Source organism: Suncus etruscus, chromosome X (genome assembly GCF_024139225.1).
Source record: "Suncus etruscus isolate mSunEtr1 chromosome X, mSunEtr1.pri.cur, whole genome shotgun sequence".
NCBI lineage: Eukaryota > Metazoa > Chordata > Mammalia > Eulipotyphla > Soricidae > Suncus > Suncus etruscus.
Genome location: NC_064868.1, coordinates 87,556,477 through 87,574,736, shown reverse-complemented (window position 1 = coordinate 87,574,736; position 18,260 = coordinate 87,556,477). Strand labels below are relative to the sequence as shown.

The 18,260-nt window shown below is 35.6% G+C and overlaps 1 pseudogene; it reads left to right on the top strand.

Annotated features, from left to right (window-relative positions):
* The first annotated feature begins 1,939 nt into the window (after nt 1-1,939).
* Nucleotides 1,940-3,776, top strand: LOC125998934 (peptidyl-prolyl cis-trans isomerase A-like; annotated as a pseudogene).
* Nucleotides 3,777-18,260: the final 14,484 nt, after the last annotated feature.

Genomic DNA, 18,260 nt, shown 5'->3' with positions numbered 1-18,260 from the left:
TAGATCTTGGTGCTTTCAGAATTCTGTCTCTATCTGTGGGATTTGTTATTGTGACTAGGATGTGTCTTGGGGTGTTTTTTCTGGGGTCTCATTTAGTTTGTACTCTTTGGGCATGCAGGATTTGATTGCATGTGCTCATTTGCTCTGGTAGTTTCTCTTTAATAATGTTCTTGACCATTGATTCTTCCTGGAGATTTTCTCCCTGGGTCTCTGAGACTCCAATGATTCTTAAGTTGTTTCTGTTGAGCTTATCATAGACTTCTATTTTCATCTGTTCCCGTTCTTTGAGTAATTTTTCCATTGTTTGATCATTTGCTTTAAGGCTTTTTTCCAATTTCTTCTGCTGTATGGAATTGTTAGTCATCTCATCTTTCAGTGTACTAATTCTATCCTCAGCTGCTGTTAACCTGTGGGAAAGCTCAACCATGTTTTTCTTCAATTCATCTACTGAGATTTTTCAGACCTGTTTTTTGACCTGAAATTTCAGTTTGAAGTTTTCTGATTTCTATCTTTATATTCTCTTGATTTTTATTAGTGTTCTCTTCTACACTTTCTTTGAGTTCTTTGAACATCTTCCATATTGCGACTCTAAATTCCTTATCTGAGAGACTGACTAGTTGGTTGGTCATGTTGAAGTCATCAGAGTTAACATCGTCATTCTCTATGTCTGGCACTGGCCTGCGTTGTTTCCCCATTATCACACTTGTATTGTGGGTTTTTCAACGTGTTGTGGTTGTATTCATTGGATAAATCATGTGCACAGTGGGGAAGCAAAGCAGAGCAGCTGTGCTCCTTTGGCTCCACCCTTTCTGGACTTGTAAACTCACCTCCAGAGAAGGCTCCAGGGAAGGCGAGCCGTCCACAGATGAGCCACACACAGGATGAAATGAGGCCAAAAATTGAGCACAGCACAGAAGAAATGCAGATAGGGGTTCTGGCATCTGAGTTTTAGCAGAGTTCAGCGGCTTCCCCTTTCTGGGCATGTAAGCTCACCTCCAGGGAAGGCTCCAGGGAATGCGATCCATCCGCAGATGAGCCACACACAGGATGAAATCAGGTCAAAATTGGAGCACAGCACAGAAGACAGGCAGATAAAGGTGCTGGCATCTGAGTTCCAGCAGAGTTCAGTGGCTTCCCCTTTCTGGGCGTATAAGCTCAGCTCCAGGGAAGGCTCCAGGGAAGGTGAGCCATCGATGAGCCACACACAGGATAAAATCAACCCGAAAATGGAGCACAGCACAGAAGAGAGGCAGATAGGGGTGCTGGCATCTGAGTTCCAGCAGAGTTCAGTGGCTTCCTCTTTCTGGGTTTGTAAACTTACCTCCAGGGAAGGCGAGCCTGATTAGAACTTTTAATTAATAACCTGTGAATAATATGTATATAGTTGAAAGAAAGCTGTGTTTTTCTTTTTGACTTTTATTTTGTCTTTGTTTTTAAAAATGATTTTAAATAAATATTTATATTCTCCACTTTAATCTTAATAATTAGCTTAGTAGGTTTTATTTAAATATATTTTCATTAAACTTAAAAAAAGAAAGGTTAAAGAACTTCAGAATTATCAGTTGCAAATTAAGAGCCCAGAAAAATTCCGAATTGATTGAGCACTTTTAATAAAATCTCTGGGATTAATATTATTTATACTATTAGAGACACAATGATAGCACAGTAGGAAGGGTACTTGCCTTGCACACAACTAACCTGGGTTTCATCCCAGGCTTCTTACATGGTACCTTGAGACTGTCAGGAGTGATTTCTCAGTGTGGAGACAGGAGTAGACCCTCAGTGTTACTTATTAGGAATAATATATTATAAATGACATAATAGTAAATAATAATAAATAATAAAATAATAATTATTAGGAATAATATGCTATTCTTCATATATATTATAAATTTTAAATATCATGTCTTTACTTGCATAGTAAACACCATACTTGAGTATGGTGTTTTATTTTATTCTGTTTTCTCTGGGAACAGAAGACTTAGATACGGTACTCTTCACAAAACGCAAGTTCACACCACAAGACAGCTTCCAAGATGAGTTTTCTGCCAGACTCATACAGGTAGATAATAAGTTCATTTGTCTTACCAGAAGATTTATGTTGGACATAGAAAACATAATTTGAATTTTCATGGGAATAAAATATTTCATTTCAAATTATTGCTGCAAATAAGTTTCTATAGCATCACTGAATTTGTTTAGGCCAGCATAATTGTTGCCACTTAAAGAAAATGTTTATTGTAATTAAAGCTAAAAATGTACTTAGTTAATTTTCTAGAAAATACTAACTGACTTAAAGGGCCATAACTATATTTTGGTAATTTAAATTTTTTAATTTAATTTTTATTTAAAATATTATTTTTATTGAGGTATTATGATGTACCCAACTGTTAATGATACTTTCATGTATACATCATGCCATAGCTTCCACTGTTGCCTGCTTCTCTGTAAAATGTCTTCATATTCTCTCCCATATCTCCCTCCTTGCCCTGTAGACAGTTATGTAGACCATATATATATATATATATATATATATATATAAATATAACACAACTTCTTGATCCATTCATCTGAAGTTGGAATTGGGTTTTTTCTATTGTATTATTGATTATACAAAATAAAAGGAGTGAACACAAATGTATATATACTCTTTAAAATGAATGTTTTTGAGGAGTAAATATTTGACATAGTATTGTTGGGTTGTTTGGGAGCTCTAAACTTACCTTTTCAAAAAAATCTCTAAATTGCTTTTCAGGGGAATTGAACCAGAAATTATACCCACCAATAGTAAGTGGGGTTTCCTTTCTCACTACATTCCTACCTACATTATTTCCAGGCCTTTTGATATATGCTTTTCTTGCTGGTGTGACATTATGTCAAAAATTTTTTTAAATTATAATTTCTCTAATGACAAGTGACAGTGAGTACTTTTTCATATGCCTGCTAGTCATCCTTATTGCTTCTTTGTGGAAGTGTTTCTTCATCTCCTCTTCCCATTTTTATATGGGATTATTGTAATTTTTTCCTGCTGACCTTTGTGAGTGCTTTATAAGTCTTGTATATTGGTTTATGAACGGATGAATTATTTGAAATATTTTCTCCTATTGAGTAGGGTCTCCTTTTACTTGAGGTTGAGTTTTCATTGTCACGCAAAACCTTTTAAGATTATGTAGTTCATTTTGTCTATTTTTGTTTGTGTTGTGTTTGCTCTTTGGTTCACTCACTGAAGACACCTCCAAGGTCCATTTCCTGGAGAATTCTGCCAGTTTCCCTCAATGTATTTTATCTATTCTGGTCTATTTGCAAGATCTCTAGTCTACTTTGAACAGACTTCTTGAGTGGTGAAATATATAGTTCCAGTTCGATGCTTTTACATGTAATTTAGTTTTCCCAATACCATATATTAAGACACATTATCCTTGATCTAGTTCATGCTTCTGATTTCTTTGTCAAAAATTAACTTCCTATAAATCTGATAGCCTAACCTTCCAGGATTTACGTGCCACAACTTCACTTGTCACAAAGGCACATTCAGCAAGTTCATCTATGGAGAGAAGTTTGATGATGAGAACTTCATCCTGATGCACACAGGGCCTGGCATCTTGTCCATGGCCAACATCAATGGCTCCCCGTTCTTCATCTGCATTGCCAAGACTGAATGACTGGATGGCAAATACATGGTGCTCTGAAAGGTGAAAGAGGTCATGGAGCACTTAGGCTCCAGGAACGGTAAAACCAGCAAGAAGATCTCTGTCTCTGACTGCAGACAAGAATAAGGCCCCCTCTTCTCTGTTCTCACACCCACCACCCTCAGGAGTCTGGTGTGGCAATCTTCTATGTACCCGGAATGCACTCTAGCCCCTGTGTGCACCCACAGTTTTCAGTTCCCTAGTCCATACCCCCACAACTTGCTGGATTGCAGAGTTACGATTGTAAAACAAAAAAAGTGATAACAAAAACATTCTTTTCTACTTTAATAGTATTAAGAGTTATTTATAGTATAAAAATTATATTTTTATTTTATTGTTAAGTGACATTCTGTTATAAGAGCATGCCAGCTTCTTTATCCAATCATCCAGTGAAGGGCATTTGAATGATTTTAGTGTTTGAATATTAAAATAATGTTCTAAATGTTCATGTGCAAGATTTTATATTAATCTAAATTTCACTTTAAGAAGTGGGATTGCTGTTAGTCATATGATAAATGTGTTTTTAACTTTATAAGTAATTGTCCAATATTTTTTTCTTAATGCTGCTGGACCACTTTGTATTTTCATTAGCAATGTGGCAAAGTTTCAATTACTCTGCCCTTTGCCAACATTGGGTATAAAATCATCACTCATTCTAATATGGGAGTAGTGATAACTCACTGCTTCATCTTGCATTTCTCTAAATATAAATGATATTGTGCATCTTATCATATGCTTATTTGTCATATGTAAAGCAGTGAAGGTTCTATTAATTTTTTCCATTTTATTAGGATTTTTGTTTTATGTCAAATTTTGGGCTTTTAAACATATATACTTGATAGAAATGTCTTTTAGAATATAAAGTTTGCAAATAATATTAGTAGTTTGTAGTTATTTTCTTGTATACCTTTAAAGCAATAACATATTAGGGGTAAATTTTAAAGAAATTCATTTTATCAATGTTTTCTTGTATTAACCATCCTTTTCTTTGATAATACATAAGAAATGTTAGCTAATTCAAGGTCCCAATTACTTAGGAACTTTTGTATTTTCTATTTAAATATAATTAGATAGATGTTAATTTTTTGATAATATGTGAGAAAATTATGCCATTATTTTTATGTGGCTATATAATATTTCCTGAATACTTGTTGAAATATTATCATTTCAAAATTAAATTAGCTCTATTTTATATTATGGTTTTAGGACTTAAAATATCTTAATTAATCATTTATTTTAAATATAATTTTGCTACATGTTGCATTTTTCAGGGCTGCTACAGGAATTTAAGCTTTCAGTAAATTTAGAGTAAATATTTATTTAAATTCAAATAAGATGTAAAATATTTATAATCACTTATACCCCTTGTACTCATCTATTATGGTAACATTTACTGAAATTGAAAAAAATGAAATATTCCTTTCAATATTCATATGCATTAAAATAATTTGAGAGAAAAAATAGTTGCAATTAATTAATTTAATTTTTGCATATTTTTACTCCTTATTTTTCAAGTCTTTCTGGTATCAATTCCTTTCTGTGTGAAGTAATTCTTTATCACTGAAGAAATCTATTGAATACTTATCTTTCTTACATTTTTTTATGAGATGATATGTCATTGAGGCTTTTACTTGTATAGCTCTGATAAGTGACAATGTGAATTTCTTTTTGTTAATAATTTTTATTGTGACCAAACTGAATTATGAATATTTCACAGTAATATTTAAGGTATACAGTGACAATTAATTAGGGTCATTCCCATCACAAGTGTTGTCCTCCCTCCACCCCTATTCCCAGCATGCATCCCATATCTCCCTCACTTGCCCTCCACACTGATAGTATAAGTGGTCCCTGCTGTGTCTAGCTTGTTGTAGATTGAGTTGTCATTGAATGTCAATTGAATGTCATTGAATGTCAATGAATTAGGTTGTCATTGAATTTGGGTTTGGAGTTTGAGTCTGATTATTTTTTATTTCCACTCAATATTTATAAGGCTATTTCGTCCTGGTACCCTCCATTCCCTGTTCTCCCCAATTCATGAGTCAGAACAAGATGATTCAAGTTATGTGGTTCTGTTGGGAAAAAATGGGAGGATTTTGTTTAGATCAGGGGTCTCAAACTCAATTTACCAGAGGCCCGCAGGAGGCAAAGTCGGGGTGAGGCAGGGCCGCATAAGGGATTTCGCTTACCAAATATTCGCAATAAAAAATCGCATTAGTGAGAAAAAAATCGCAAAAAATTGCATTAAACATTTGCATACCCCGAACGAAACTGCTTGGGGTATGCGGAAGTTTAATGTAATTTTTCTTACTAATGCGATTTTTATTGTCATTATTCGGTAAGTGAATAATCGCAAATACTGCGATATTGGAAGGCCGGCTGCAAACGGCCCATGGGCCGCGAGTTTGAGACCCCTGGTCTAGATGTTATAAATATTAATTTAAAAGAATAAAGGGAAAAAAGAAGAAAATCAAAGTAAATAACAAAAAGCAAAAAAAAAAGTCTACTAAAAATGTATCCAGCTACTAAAAACCACCATCATAGAATAACTATGAGAATGAAAGAAAATAAAAAAAAATTAAAATAATAAAAAGAGAAAAAAAAGAAAATAGAAAAGAGAAGAAAAAGAAAAAATAGTAAGAAGGAAAAAAAAAGCAAAAAACGAAGGAAGGAGGGCTGCCCTGGTTAGGTTTTGTGTTTCTTTTCTTTTCTTTTCTTTTCTTTTCTTTTCTTTTTTTCTTTTCTATCTTTTCTCTTTTCTTTTCTTTTTTTTTCTTTTCTTTTTTTCTTCTTTCTTTCTCTTCTTTCTTCTTTCTTTCTTCTTCTTCTTTCTTTCTTTCTTTCTTTCTTTCTTTCTTTTCTTTCTTCTTCTTTCTTTCTTTCTTTTCTTTCTTTCTTTCTTTCTTTCTTTCTTCTTTCTTCTTTCTTTCTTTCTTTCTTTCTTTCTTTTCTTTCTTTCTTTCTTTCTTTTCTTTCTTTCTTTCCTTTCTTTTTCTTTTCTTTCTTTCTTTCTTTCTTTCTTTCTTTCTTTCGTTCTTTCTTCTTTTTTCTTCCTTCCTCTTCTTTTTTCTTCTTTTCCTTCCTTCCCTTCCTCCCTCACTCTCCCTCCCTCCCTCTCCTTTCTTTCTTTCTTCTTCTTTCTTTCTTTTCTTTCTTTTCTTCTTTCTTTCTTTTTCTTTCTTTCTTTCTTTCTTTCTTTCTTCTTTTTCTTTCTTTCTTTTCTTTCTTTTTTCTTTCTTTCTTTCTTCTTTCTTTTCTTTCTTTCTTTCTTTCTTTCTTTCTTTCTTTCTTTCTTTCTTTCTTTTTCTTTCTTTCTTTCTCTTTCTTTCTTCTTTCTCTTTCTTTCTTTCTTCTTCCTTCCTTCCTTCCTTCCTTCCTTCCTTCCTTCCTTCCTTCTTCCTTCCTTCCTTCTTCCTTCCTTCCTTCCTTCCTTCCTTCCTCCTTCCTTCCTTCCTTCCTTCCTTCTCTCCTTCCTTCCTCCTCCTTCTTCTTCCTCCTCCTCCTTCCTCCTTTCCTCCTTCCTTCCGTCTTTCCTTCCTCCTTCCTTCCTTCCTTCTTCCTTCCTTCCTTCTTCCTTCCTTCCTTCCTTCTTCCTTCCTTCTTCCTTCCTTCCTTCCCTCCCTCCCTCCCTCTCTCCTTCCCTCCCTCCTCCTTCCTTCCTTCCTTCCTTCCTTCCTTCCTTCCTTCCTTCTCTTCCTTCCTTCCTTCCTTCCTTCCTTCCTTCCTTCCTTCCTTCCTTCCTTTCTTTCTTTCTTTTTCTTCTTTCTTTTTTTGCGTAGGCACAGTAAGTATTGGGGAAATTAGAAAGGGAATTTTCTTAGCCTAAGAGATACAGGATTTTTCCGCCCCCCCTTGAAGCATACAACCATGGGAAGAACTACAGGCTCCATACACGCTCATTTTCACACCAAAAGGTCTTTTTATGGTGCCAGGAAACTTTCCGCTTAGTTGTGGATGATAACATCAGGCCTCTGCAGCTAAAGATCTTGGTATTTGTGTAGGTCATAGGACAAAGGCTAGAATAGAGTCTTTCTTTACGGTTCTAGAAGTTCTGTTCCATCACTGTTGTAATCAGGCTTCTGTAATTAGTGGCCTTGATTTTTGCTTATATGCTAGGACAACATCTAGGATAGAGTCTTTCATTATGGTTCTAGAAGTTCTGCTCAGTCGCAGTTGTCAAAGTCAGAACTCTGGAGTTTGAGATCTTGGTTTTTGTACAAATTTTAGGCTGAGGCTTAGGGTCTTTATTATTGAATCTTATTGGATCTTTCTTATTGATCCCATGATAGGTTCTGCCCAGTCATGTCTTCTGTAGTTAGCGATTTTGGTTTTTGCACAGAGCAAAGGATGGCATGCCTTCTGATTTTCATCATACCATTAGGTAGTGAGAAAGGGCAACCCTCTCTTAGATCAAGGTGTTGCCGTTTCCTTGTTGTCAGCATGTTATATCAAAATGGTTGAAATTTGGTGTCAGAGCATTATTAGGAATTCCCAGGGAGTGGTTTGTTTCTTGGTGCTGTTCCTGGGAACTGTCAGTTCTATGTCTGGGAACTGGGGTTCTGGGTTGGACGGTCACTATCCAATCACATGTAATCTAAGTTGGGTCCATATGACACATGTTCAGCGTTGGAGGTGCCACTGTATTATAAAATGTATGAGTTCTTATCCATAGTAGATAAGAGCTTGTTTCTGTGCATAAGATTTCCCCTTTTTAGAGTGCCGATGCAAAAGGGAATGGTGTCATATTATATTGCTGGTGTATTTGGGGATAAGAATGACAGGCTGCACAATCTCTGTGCCCAGGTTTTGACCTGAAATTTTATCCCAGGCAAGACATTATTTATGTATTTATCTAATTTTTAATAAATTTTTATTGTGATCGAAGTGTATTAAAAGTCTTTCACATAATTATTTACGGTACATAGTGACAATGAATGAAGGGCATTCTCACCACTAGTATTGTCCTCCCTCCACCCCTGTTCCCAGCATGTATCCCATATCTCCCTCCTTTACCACCCAGAAAACTAGTGTAACTGGTCTCCACTGTACAGCTTGTTGTAGATTGGGTATCTATTCTGTCATCATTGACTTTGGGTTTGGTGTTCAAGTCTGGTCATTTTTTATTTTCACTACAAGTTCATATGACTGGTCCTGGTATCACCATTTCCCCCCTCAATTTATGAGGCTGAATGATTCAAGTTATGTGATTCTGTTGGAGATAAAAAGGATAACGAAAAGAGAAGAAAAATTTGGTAGCAACTACCAAAAAAAAAAGAAAGAAAGAAAGAAAAGAAAAATGCATCCAGCAAAACAAAATCAAATAATATCCACATGAGTGAAAAAAAAAGAAAAAGGTGGAAGAAAAAAAGAGAAGGAAAATAATATAAAAAACAAACAAAGCAAAACAAAAAAAGGAGTGCTGGAGTGGCAGGGTTTGGTGTTACCTCCACTTTTTTTGCATAGGCACAGTAAATATTGGGGAATAAAGGGAATTCCTGTGGCCTAAGAGATTCAGGGTTTCTTCCCTCTTGAAGCATACATTCATGGAAACAACCACTGGCTCCATTTATATTCATTACCATATCCCAACGGCATTTTTGTGGTGCCAGGAAACTTTCCTCTCAGTTCTGGATGAGAAAATCAGGCCACTATAGCTAGCAATATTGGTAATTGTGCAGGTCATAGGACAAGGTCTAGGATAGAGTCTTTACAGTTCTAAAGGTTCTGTTCCATCTTTGTTCTTGTGTTCAGTCTTCTGTATCTTGTGCTCCCTGTTTTTGCTCAGTCCCTAGTATATTATGATTCCAAAGGTTCTGCTCAGGCTCTGTTGTCAAAGTTGGGTCTCTGTACTAGGAAATCATGATTTTTGTAAGCGACCTGGGCTACAGCCTAGGGTAGGGTTTTTCTTATTGGTCCCAAGGTAAGCTTTGCCCAGTCACGATTGTCAAAGTCAGTTTTCTGTAGTTAATGCTCTTATTCTTCACAGTTAAAAAAATCATACTTCTTCTGATTTCCACTTAGTGTTAGGTATGTGATAGGACCACCTGGTCTTAGGTCAAGTTGTCATTTCCACGCTGTCCTCATTATTATATTAACACTGGCACAAGTTGGTACCAGAGCAATGTTATAAATCTCCCAATGGATCTTAGTTCCTGGTGTTGTTGCAGGGAGCTGTATCAGTTCTACATCTTAGATCTGAGTGTGAAATTGAATTAACACTGTTCAATCTCATGGAGACGAGTTGTATCCACATGACATATGTCCAGGATGGGAGGCACCCTTGTGTTATAAAAAGTGTGAGTTCTTATACTTAGAAGATAAGATGTAGCTTCTCTGTCTATGATTCCCCCCCTTTTTTACTGTGCCTATACAAAAACATATGGTGTCACATTGTATTGCTGGTGCTATTCTGGGTAAGGACGACAGATAACAGATACTGTGGTTTGGTATTGAACTGAGCTTTTATCCCAGGCAAGACGTTTTCTTGGTTTTTGTCCAGGCAAGACTTTTTGTTCTAGTTTTTTTTTGTATCATGTAGAACCAAAACAGCTGCAGTTTATATATATGAAGAAATAAATAAAAATAAATTTGAAAAAGTAATTAAAGAAAATAAGTGATGGAAGAAGCTACCTTTACATTTGGGAAAAAACTCACAAAGAGGTATTATTATAGAGGTATTAAACAAACAGAGAAAATATAGGCATCCCCAGTAAGTCTTTTAAGATATATTTGTGTGGGGCGAGGTAAAATCCATGGCACATTTTCATCGCACACTGTGGTCTTGATGAGTTTGAGAAATGATTCACACAGTAAGGGATCAGGTAGTGTCCTTGAGCTGGGGTCATTCTGGAGCTGACTCCAGTAGAATACAACAATCCACATTTATGAGGGGTTCAGAAGAAGAGTCACATAACATGAGTCAGTAGGAGTATCGGTTGTAGTTTATTGCCAGTGATTGAGATTTGGGACTGAGAGCGTGTCTTTTCACTTTAGAAGCTGGGTGGTGTATTATTGGGGCAGGAGATCTGTCTTAGTACCTAATAGGTTCAGAACTGAGGGTAAAGAGGTTTAAATAATAATGCATATGAGATCAGGATTGGGGGATGAGTGTATAGAAGGATGTAAGAAGGTGGGAGGAAGGATAATATATAAGAGGGGACATATACACTATAGGCATGGATTGTTACAATTTAGATTTGTCAACCACAGAGGAGTAACTGTCTACAAACACATGCCCACATATAGAAAGACATTAGAGATCATTCTTAAGTTGTTATTGGAGGCTTGACCCTCATAGGATGGGTCTGAGCTCTTAGGAAATAATTGAATTCTTTTTCTTGCCTAATCACTATAGCAAGTACTTCCAGTTCTATGTTGAATAGGAGTGGTGAAAGAGGACAGTCTTGCCTTGTACCAGAATTTAGAGGGAAGGCTTTTCGTTTTTCTCCATTTAGGATAATATTTGCAACTAGCTTGTGGGAGATGGCCTTAACTATATTGAGAAAGGTTCCTTTCATTCCAATCTTGCTGAGAGTTTTTATCAGGACTGGATGTTGGACCTTAACAAATGCTTTCTCTGCGTCTATTGATATGATCATGTGATTTTTATTTTTCTTGGTGTTGATGTTGTGTATTGTGTTGATAGATTTATGGATGTTAAACCATCCTTGCATTCCTGGAATTAAACCTACTTGATCATAATGAATGATATTATTGATGAGGCATTGAATCCTATTTACCAGGATTTTGTTGAGGATCTTTGCATCTGTGTTCATCAGGGATATTGGTCTGTAATTTTCTTTTTTGGTAACATCTCTGTCTTGTTTATGTATCAAGATGACGTTGGCTTCATAAAAGCTATTTGGAAGTGTTCCCATTTTTTCAATTTTATCCAGATAGGAAAGGAAGAAGCCAAGCTCTCATGTTTGCAGATGACATGATAGTCTACTTAGAAAACCCTAAAAACTCTAATAAAAAGCTTCTAGAAACAATAGACTCATATAGCAAGGTGGGAGGCTACAAAGTTAACACAAAAATCAATGGCCTTTCTATACACCAATAATAACCGAGAAGAAATGGACATTGAGAAAACAACCCCATTCACATTAGTGCCACACAAATTCAAATATCTTGGAGTCAACTTGACTAAGGATGTGAAGGACCTATACAAAAAAACTATACAATTCTACATCAAGAAATAAGAGAGGACACGCGGAAATGGAAACACATACCCAGGGCAGAATTAACATCATTAAAATGGCAAAAATTCCCAAAGTATTGTAGAGATTTAATGTGATCCCTCTAAAGATACCCATGACATTCTTCAAAGAAGTGGATCAAGCACTTTTGAAATTCATTTGAAACATTAAACACCCTGGAATACTTAAATCAATCATTGGGAAAAAATATGGGAGGTATTACTTTCCCAAACTTTAAACTGTATTACAAAGCAGTAGTTTTCAAAACAGCATGGTATTGGAATAAAGACAGACCCTCAGATCAGTGGAATAGGTTTGAGTACTCAGAGAATGTTTCCCAGACATACAATCACCTAATGTTTGATAAAGCAAGAAATATTAAATGGAGCAAAGAAAGCCTCTTCAACAAGTGGTGTTGGCACAACTGGCTAGCTACTTACAAAAAAGCAAACTTAGAACCCCAGCTAACATCATGTACGAAGGTAAAATCCAAATGGATTAAGGACCTCAATATCAGACCCGATACCATAAGGTATATAGAGCAACACGCAGGTAAAACACTCCATGATATTAAGAATAAAGGCATCTTCAAGGGAGAAACTGCACTCTCCAAGCAAGTGAAAGCAGAGATTAACAGATGAAAATATATTAAGCTGAGAAGTTTCTGCACCTCGAAGAAAATAGTGCCCAGCATAAAAGAGACACCCATTGAGTGGGAGAAACTATTCACCCAATAACCATAAGATAAGGGGCCAATATTCAAAATATACAAAGGCACTGACAGAACTTTACAAGAAAAAAAAACATCTAATCCCATCAAAAAATGGGGAGAAGAAATGGACAGATACTTTGATAAAGAAGAAATACAAATGGCCAAAAGGTACATGAAAAAATGCTCCACATCTCTAATAATCAGGGAGATGCAAATCAAAACAACTATGAAATACCATCTCACACTACAGAGATTGGCACACATCACAAAGAATGGGAACAAGCAGAGTTGGCGGGGATGTGGAGAGAAAGGAACTCTTATTCACTGCTGGTGGGAATGCTGTCTAGTTCAACCTTCATGGAAAGCGATATGGAGATTCCTCTAAAAACTGGAAATTGAGCTCCCATATGAATCAGGCTTACCACTCCTAGGAATATACCCTAGGAACAAAAAATACAGTCCAAAAATCCCTTCCTTACACCAATATTCATTGCAGCATTATTTACCATAGCCAGACTCTGGAAACAACCAAGCTGCCCTTCAACAGATGAATAGCTAAAGAAACTGTGGTTCATGTTGTACACAATATAGTATTTTGCAGCCATCAGGAGAGATTAACTCATGAAATTTTCCTATATATGGATATACATGGAATCTATTATGCTGAGTAAAATAAGTCAGAGAGAGAGATATAAAGAAGCAGAATGGTCTCACTCATCTATTGGTTTTAACAAAAATGAGACATTCTTGCAATTTTCAGAGACAAAAGAGAGGAGAGCTGGAAGTTACAGCCCACTTAATGAACCTCTCAGCACAGAATGATGATTTAAGTTAGTGAAATAACTACATTGTGAACTATCCTAACAGTGAGAATGTATGAGGGAAATAGAAAGCCTGTCTAGAGTACAGGCGGGGATGGGTGGGGAGGAGGGATATTTGGGACATTGATGGTGGGAATGTTGCACTGGTGATGGGCGGTGTCCTCTTATATGACTGAAACTCAACCACAATCATCTTTGTAACCAACGTGTTTAAATAAAATATTATTAGAAAAGAAATACTTGAATTTATAAAAGATAAATAATTATCTAAGATATAGATTAGGAGAAAAGGGTAAAGAGAAGATAAGAGAGAAAAAAAAGAAAGACAAGCAAATACAGTAAAAATAAGCTAAAAAATAAATTGTTCCAGTGTGTCAGATTTGAAAGGTTTTCCAATTTCTAGGTACTTCATCAATGACGGGGTGGGCTTTACTAACTGAAAGTTTCAGGGTTAGATAGTGGCCAGAGCATATTAGGATAAGGATAGTTTTCATATCTAGAGTACTAAGTAAATGGTAGAGAGGACTATAAGTGGTGGCTACCCTATGCAATATCGCCAGCCACATCTTATATATTGAGGTTCCTTTACTAAAGATAAAATGCTAGTGTGAATGCTATTTAAGAGAGATTGAATTGGTGAAGAAGGAGAGAAGAAAGAAAGATGTAGGAAGATAAAGAAAAAAATAAAAAAGAAGGAATTTGTAATTTGCAGAAATGTATTAGATGAGTGGTACAATGTGAAACATTGCCTGTTTCAGTGGTCTGAATGTTCTTATGCTTTAGGTCCTATAATAGACATTAAAAAGGAGCCAGAGAGATAGCATGGAGGTAAAGCATTTGCCTTGAATACAGAAGGATGGTGGTTTGAATCCCGGCATACCATATGGTCCCCTGAACCTGCCAGGAGTGATTTCTGAGCATAGAGCCAGGAGTAACCCCTGAGTGCTGCCGGGTGTGACCCCAAAACCAAAGAAAAGATACAATAATACAAAAGGAAATGGGTAAATTGGAGTATTTTATCAAGACTTTGTCAAAATGAGCACTGTATATTGTATCTAGTATGATTGAGCACCGAGGCATAAAACTGGAGTGTTCACCCTATGTTTTCAAGAACCACTGTGGACAAAGAAGCTGAAGGGCTATTTTATGCCTGATAAAATTAAGGCATTAAAACATATTGCTAGTAATCACTGCAGTGGTAGTTCCTGGCTTCCAATCTATAATGTGCACCTGGTTCTTTGGATAACTACATTAGGATATTATTATCTATTAACTCTAAAGTGCTATTTCCATTGTTGCTGGTCTTTATGGTACAATGAATACTAAAGGCTTTGTGTTGCCCCACTTCTCCTTGATTTGAGATTTCTCGCTATATCCAAACACCTACAATGTTTGGAGTTTCTCCCTTTAGACCCTGTGATTCTTCATGGAGTATTATATGTATATATGGTATATATTCTAATTACCTCAGATAAGTGCTATTATTTTGTATTTATCTCTCTTCTCACTTACTTCATTTAACATATCTTCTAGATCCATATTGCTGCAATATCTATGATTGTATCATTTCTAATTGCTATGTAATATTCCTTTGTGTATAAGTACACATCTTCATGATCCACTCATCTGTTGTTAGACATCGAGGCTGATCCCAAATCTTTGCTATTGTTCTGAGTGCTGCGATAAATAATGGAGTGCATACATACTTTTGGATGAATGTTCTTCTATCTTGAGAATAGATACCCAGGAGTGTGATTGCTGGTCATATGGCAGCTCAATTCTGAGTTACCTGAGCACCCTCCCTACAGCTTACCATAGGGGTTGGACCAGGCACCATTTCCACTAGCAGTAAATGAGATTTCCTTTCTTACCACATCACTGCCAACATAGATATGTCCCATTATTTTTGATGTGTGCCATCCTCACTGGTGTAAGGTTATCTTAATTTGAATTGTTGAATTGTTTGAATTGTTATTTTGATTTGAATTTCCCTAATCATGAGTGATGGTGAGCATGTTTCCATGTGTCTATTGGCTATCTTTTGCTCTTCCTTGGAGAAGTGCCTTTTCATTTATTCTCTCCATATTTCTATTGCTTTATTAGATTTTTTGAAGCTCACCTTTCTGAGTGCCTTGTATAACCTTTATCTGACGTGTTGAGTGCAATATTTTTCCATTCAGTTATCTACTAGTTCTAACCAGGGTTTCTTTCACCATGCAGACACTTTTTAGTTTGGTGTAGTCCCATTTATTTAGGTTTGATGCTAAATTTCTTGCCATTGGCATTCTATCATCAAAGACTTTTTGATATATTGGTCTTGAAGTGTTCTGCCTATTTTTCCTCAATAAACTTTATAGATTTGGGTCTGATTTCAAGGTCTTTAATCCATTTTGAGTTGACTTTTGTGTTAGGTATGTTAGGTATGGATCAATATTTAATTTATCCAGTTGTTCCGACACCATTTGGTGAAGAAACTGTCTTTTTTCCATTTCAGATTCTTGGCTCTTTTGTCTAATATTAGTTGACCATATATTTTGGGTTATATATCTGAATATTCTATTCTAACCCACTGGTTTGAGGTTCTTTCTTTGTTCCAGTACCATGCTGTTTTGATCACTATGGCTTTATAGTAAAGCTTCAAGTTCAGTAAAGAGATGCATCCCAGCTTCTTGTTTTTTTTCTGTATGTATTTGGCTAACCTGGGTCTTTTATTATTCCATAAGAATTTTATAATTGATTGTTATAAGTCCTTAAAATGATGTCTTAATTTGAATAGGGATTGCATTGAATCTATATAGATGTTTAGGTATGATAGTCATTTTGATTGTGTTGATTCTACCTATCCATGAGCATGGGGTTTTCTTCCATTCCCTTAGATCCTCTTCAATTTCTTTCTGAAGTATTTTGATGCTTTCATGGAGTTTTGTTATAATCTCTCCCCTTTAATTTGTGATACTATTTATTGGGCATTTTCTCTTTTTTTGGTGAGTTTTGGCAGTGGTTTGTTTATCATATTTATTCTTTCAAAAACCAACTCCTGTTCTCATTGACTTTTTGAATTGTTTTCTTAGTTTCCATGTTGTTTATTTCTGCTCCGGTTTTTATTATTTTTGTCTTCTAGTTGTATTTGGGTTTCTTTGCCGCTTTTTTCCCATATCCTTAAGGTGCCCCTTAAACTGTTGATTTTGAAATTTTCCTCTTTCCTGATGTATATGTGTATTGCTATGAGTTTCCCCTTAATTACTGCTTTTGCTATGTCCCACAGATTTTGACAATTTGTCTCTTTATTATCATTCATCACAAGGAAACTTTTTATTTCTTCCTAGAGTACCTCTTTGATCCAGCTGTGTTGAACAGCATGTTTTTTTAATCTCTAGATGTTGGATTTTCTTCATAGCTTTTTCTTACAATCAGTCTTGATCTCTGTTGCATAGTGATCTGATAGGGTGCTTCTAATAATCCTTATATTTGTGACTTTGTGCAAGTTAGATTTATATCCTAATGCATGGTCTATTCTAGAGAATATTCTATGTGCACTTGAAAAAAATGTGTATTCTGCTTTCTGGGGGTGGAGGGCCCTATATAGTCCATTAGTCCTAGTTCTTCTAGTTTATCATTTAGGATTCTTATGTCTTTGCTAGTTTTCTTCTTGGTGGATCTGTCTAGTGGTGATAGTGGTGTGTTAAATTTCCTACTACTCTAAGATTTTCTTCAATGTTTCTCCATTTTTGTGAGCAAATGCCTTACAAATTTTGCTGGCTCTACATTTGGTGCATAAATGTTGACCAGATTTAGTACTTCTTGATCTATTGTTTCCCTGATCAGTAAGTAGTGACCCTTTTTTCTCTGATGTTCTTGAGGTTGAATGCTATTTGGTCTGATATAAGAATGGCTGTCTTCACTTTTTTGTTTTCCATTGACTTGAATAATTGATTTCTATCCTTTTATTCTAAGCCTGTGTCTATCCTGTACTTTTAGGTGTGTTTCTTGCAGGCAGCAGAAATCTGGTTTTTGTTTTCTGATCCAACCCTCTACTATGTCTCATTTAATAGGGGAGTTTAGTCCATTGACATTTAAGGAGATTATTGACAGAGTGTGCTGTTATGTAACTGTATTGTGTAGGGTGGTTGTTGTTAAAATTGAGTGTTTGGATAGTGTAATTCATCTCCTAGTAGATTATTTAGAATCCATTTGTTTACCAAAATATTGTGTTGTTTTTTTTGTCTGAGAATGTTTTTAGTCCTCACTCACATATAAATGAGAGTTTTTCAGGGTGGTGGACTCTAGGTTGGAAGTTTCTTTCATTTAGTAGTTTAAATATGTCATTCCACTGTCTTCTTGCTGGAATTGTTTCAAATGGGAGGTCTGGATTGAATCTCATGTTCCTTCCTTTGTATTTGAGATTTTTCTCTCTTATTGCTTTAAGTAATTCATTTTCTCTCTATGTTTTTTGTTGCCATTTGGATTACTACATATATTGGTGTTGGTTTATTAGGATCTGTTTTATTAGGGACCCTTTGCTTCTCTTGGATTTGTACTGGTGCGTCTTTCCAGAGGGTGGGAATATTTTCTGCTATTATTTCCCTCCCTGCTTGTTCTTCCCTTTTTCATATTTCCTCCCCTTCTGGTATTCCTACAATTCATAGATTATTTTTTTATTAAATAGTGACATCTTCTTCCAATGCCTTACCTCTTATTTCCTTATTGGCTTCTTTATCATTTTTAGTTTGTAATTTCTCTGCAAGTTCTTCTATGTGATTCTCCAACTGTGTTATTCTGCTATTAAGGCTTGCTAAGATGTTCTTTATTTCCCTTAATTACATTTGTAGGTATTCTTTCA